A 5,257-nucleotide genomic window follows, 5' to 3' on the forward strand; every position below is an offset into this window, starting at 1 on the left:
GATTGGAGGAAGACTCATTAACAACCTGCCATATGCAGATGACACAACCTTGCTTCCTGAAAGTGAAGAGGACTTGAAACACTTATTGATGAAAGTCAAAGACCACAGCCTTCAGTGTGGATTAAAACCATTGCCGTGAAGTTGAATCCGATTCATAGTGACCCTATAGGACAAAGTAGAACTGCCCCATAGGGTTTCCGAGGAGTGGCTGGTGAATATGAACTGCTGACTTTTTAGTTTGCAGCCGTGGATCTTAACCACTGTGCCACCGGGGCTCAGTATGGATTACAACTCAACATAAAGAAAACAAAATCCTCACAACTGGACCAATAAGAAACATCATAATAAATGGAGACAAGATTGAAGTTGTCAAGGATTTCATTTTACTTGGATCCACAATCAACACCCATGGAAGGAGCAATCAAGAAATCAAACGACGCATTGCATTGGGCAAATCTGCTGCAAAAGATCTCTTTAAAGTATTAAAAAGCAAAGATGTCACTTTAAGGACTAAGGTGTGCCTGACCCAAGCTATGGTGTTTTCAATCACCTTATATGCATGCGAAAGCTGAACAATGAATAAGTAAGACCAAAGAAGAATTGATGGCTTTGAATTATGGTGTTGGCGAAGAATATTGAATATACCTTGAACTGCCAGAAGAACGAACAAACCTGTCTTAGAAGAAGTACTGCCAGAATGCTCCTTAGAATCAAGGGTGACGAGACTTCGTCTCACATACTTTGGACGTGTTATCAAGAAGGTTCAGTCCCTGGAGAAGGACATCATGCTTGGTAAAGTAGAAGGTCAGCAAAAAAGAGGAAGACCATCAAAGAGATACACTGGACACAGTGGCTGCAACAACGGGCTCAAACATAGCAACAATTGTGAGGATGGGCAGGACTTGGCAGTGTTTCATTCTGTTGTATTTAGGGTCACTGTGAGTCGGAATTCACTCACCAGCACCTAACAACAACAACAACCCCAAGAGTGCCATGCACTTTATTTACATTTTTCCCCTTTTTTTTTTATTGTTGTGCTTTAAGTGAAAATTTATAATTCAAGTTAGTCTCTCATACAAAAATTTATACATACTTTGTTTTGTGACCCTAGTTGCTGTCCCCATACTGTGACAGCACACACTTCCTTTCCATCCCAGATTTCCCATTCAACCAGCTCCTGACCCTCTCCGCCTTCTCATCTCACCTCCAGACGGGAGCTGCCCGTTTAGTCTCATGTATCTAGTTGAGATAAGAAGCACACTCTTCATGAGTATCATTTTATGTCCCATAGTCCAGCCTAATCTTTGTCTGAAGGGTTGGTTGTTTACCTTATTAACAAGTGTCTTAGTTATCTAGTGCTCTGTCTTAGTCATCTAGTACTGCTATAACAGAAATACCACAAGTGGATGGCTTTAACAAAGAGAAATCTATTCTCCCACAGCCTAGGATGCGAGAAGTCTGAATTCAGGGTACCAGCTCCAGGGGAAGGCTTTCTCCCTCTGTAAGCCCTGGGGGAAGGTCCTTGTTGTCAATCTTCCCCTGGCTTAGGAGCTTCTCAGCACAGGTACCCTGAGTACAAAAGACGTGCTATTCTCCTGGCTCTTGTTTCTTGGTGCTATGAGGTCCCTCTGTCTCTCTACTCGCTTCTCTCTTTTATATCTTAGAAGAGATTGGCTTAAGACACAATCTAATCTTGTAGATTGACTCTTGCCTCATTAACATAACTACCGATAATACCATCTCATTAACATCAGAGAGCTAGGATTTACAACACACAGAAAAATCACATCAGATGACAAAAAGGTAGACAATCACACAGTACCGGGAATCATAGCCTAGCCAAGTTGACAGATATTTTGGGGGAACACAATTCAATCCATGACAGCAAGCTATCCAATCCCCTTGGTGGGCCACAGGCACCTCATTTGCATAGACCCATCCAGTCATTTGGTGAGAGTTACAAACACTATGGCTAGAAGGGCCATATTAAGTAATTCACTACACTGCCATGTGATAAAGGACTTGTATCTAAAATATACAAAGAATTCATACAACTCAATAATTAAAAGACAAATAAGCCAGTTTAAAAATGGGCAAAGGATCTGAACAGTCAGTTCTCCAAAGAAGATATACAAATGACCAATAAGCACCTGAAAAAATGTTTGTCATCACTAGCCATTAGGGAAATGCAAACCAAAACCCCAGTGAGATACCACTTCGCGCTCACTTTTGTTAGGCGCCGTCAGAGTTGATTTCGACTGGTAACGATCCACTAGAAGGGCTATAATCAAAAAGTCATATAATGTCACTGAATTGTAGAAACTGTTGAATTTGTGTATGTTTTGCTGTGTATCTTCTCAACCACAATAAGAAAATAAATTATGTATTTTAAAAAGTCAGATAACAGCAAGTATTGGCGAGGATGTGGGGAAATGCGAATGCTCATACACTGCTGGTAGGAACGTAAAACGGTCCACCTGCTTTGGAAGGCAGTCTAGCAGTTTCTCAAATGATTAAATATAAAGTTTCCATATGACTCAGCAATTCCACTTCTAGGTATACACTGAGAAATAACAAAAATTGAAGTTGTCAAGGATTTCATCTTACTTGGATCCAAAATCAATACGAATGGAAGCAGCAGTCAAGAAATCAAATGACCCATTGCATTGGGCAAATCTGCTGCAAAAGATCTCTTTAAAGAGTTAAAAAAAAAAACAAACAAAGGTATCACCATGCAGACTAGGATGCGCTTAACCCAAGTCATGGTGTTTTCAATTGCCTCATATGCATGTGAAAGCTGGACAATGAACAATGAAGGCAGAAGAAGAATTCATGCCTTTGAATTATGGTGTTGGCGAAGAATATTGAATATACCATGGACTGCCAGAAGAACAAACAAATCTGTCTTGGAAGAAGTACAGCCAGAATGTTCTGTAGAAGTGAGGACTTTGTCTCACATACTTTGGACATGCTATCAGGAGGGATCAGTCCTTGGAGAAGGACATCATGCTTGGTAAAGTAGAGGGTCAACGAAAAAGAGAAAGACCCTCAACAAGATGGATTGACACAGTGGCTGCAACAATGGGCTCAAGCATAACAACAATTGTGAGGATGGCGCAGTACTGGACAATGTTTCATTCTGCTGTACATAGTGTCGCTATGAGTAGGACACCTAACTCGATGGCACCTAACAACAACAGCATGTATCCACAAAATAAACACAAATGTTTATGTGAGCTTTATTCATAATAGCCAAAAAGTTTCCACCCAAATGTCCATCAGCTGATGAATGGATAAACAAAATGTGGTGTATCCATACAGTGGAATATTATTTGGCAATAAAAAGGAATTGAGTACTGATACATGCTACAACATGGATGAATCTTGACAACATTACACTTAATGAAAGAAGACAATACAAAAAACCACATGATTTCATTCATATGAAATGTCCAGAATTGGGAAATCTATATAGACAGAAATAGATTAGTGGTTACTTTGGGCTGGAGGCTAAAGAGAGGAGTAGGGGGATAAAGGGCATAGAGTTTCATTTTCTTTTTTTTTTTGAAGTTTCCTTTTGAGGTGGTGAAAATGTTCTAAAATTGACTGTGGTGATGGTTGCATATATCTGCGACTTTACCAAAAACTACTGAATTACACTTTAAATGGGTGAATTTTATGGTATGTGAACTACTGTATTTTTTTTTTTTTTGCAAAGTGCATGTTATACCTTTTTTGCCAACCATGCAACCCCCTCCCTTGCATTATTTTTGTAAGCGCTCTATGCCAATATATTTTTTTACATGTTGCTGACTTCAATTGACACTAAGAAGACATAATTAAACTATGAAATAAGCAGATCTAACATAACCTAATGGTTTCATTTAAGACAATCTAATAAGGTTTTTGAATTCGACTATTGAGCTAATGAGCTATAATTATCAACTTAAATTAATAGAAACAAACACACAATTTTGATTATTTTCTGATTACCGGGAGACTACCAAACTCGATCCATGATCTCTTGACCATGGCTTATACCTTTATTATACATTTATGATCAAAAGTAACATTTTCAGACTATTTTTATACACATAAGCAGGAGACTAAAGAAAATGAACAGAATGAAAGAAAACTAACAGAACAATATGATTTACCAGTAATATGGGAGGATGGGTGAATGAGGCCAAAATTCACTTCTGGAAATGTCACGAGACACGTGTGGCGTATGCGTGAACGGGCTATGCCAGAACTGTTTTACTTAATTTCCTCATTTCCACACTTTACATGTGTGGGCGCATTATTTACATGGGCGCATTATTTGCAAAAATGTACAGTATACCTTAATAAACCTATTTTAAAGAAAAAATCATTGCTCTTCAGTATCTAATTTTCCATTAATCTCCTGTTGTTAATTTTTCATTTCAGATATTGCATTTTTAAGCTTCTGAAATTCCATTAAAAAAATAACTTCCATTTCTCTCCTTATTATGTTTCTGTTTTCCTTTAAATACTTGAGCATATTTATAATAGCTATTTTAGAGTCCTTATCATCTTGTTATTTCTGAGTTTGTCTCTTTTGAATGATTTTTTCTCCTCATTACAGGTTACATTTTTCTGCTTCTTTTCATGTCTACTAATTTTTTTATTGGATGCAGGATATTGTGGATTTTACATTATTTAATGCTCAATTTTGTTTTTTCTTTAAAAAGTGTTGGACTTTTTTCTGGCAAGCAGTCAAGTTACTTGCAGAGCAGCTTGATACTTTAGAGCTTGTTTTAAGTTTTGTTAGAGTGGGTCTAGGCTAACCTTTACTCTAGAAATAATAGTTTAGCCTGCTACTAAGGTGGGCCTCTTCTGAGGTCTTTACTGAATGTGCCAGGAGTTCAACAAGGATTCTGCAATCCGGCTAGTCAGAACCTGACCATCTCCCAACCCTATGTGAGCTCTGAGAATTGTTCAGCTTATAGTTCCTTGGTCATTCTTTGCCTAGCCTCATTGAATTTTGACTCAACCCTACATGCAAGATTTAGTATTCAGCAACAGAGCCAAGGAGACTCCTATACATATTTCTGGAACTCTGTGTCATATAACTCCCTGCTCTCTGATACCCTGTCCAGAGACTCTCTTAAACATTTGCTATACTTAAAGTTAGAGGGTTTGCAGTGTATTGATCAATAATTAATCAGTTGTATTTACTGAGTTTTTAACTGTGGAAAAGACCTCACAAAAGGTGTGAAGAGGAAGGTATCCTATC

Source organism: Trichechus manatus, unplaced genomic scaffold (assembly GCF_000243295.1).
Source record: "Trichechus manatus latirostris isolate Lorelei unplaced genomic scaffold, TriManLat1.0 scaffold00041, whole genome shotgun sequence".
In the NCBI taxonomy this organism is placed as follows: Eukaryota; Metazoa; Chordata; class Mammalia; order Sirenia; family Trichechidae; genus Trichechus; species Trichechus manatus.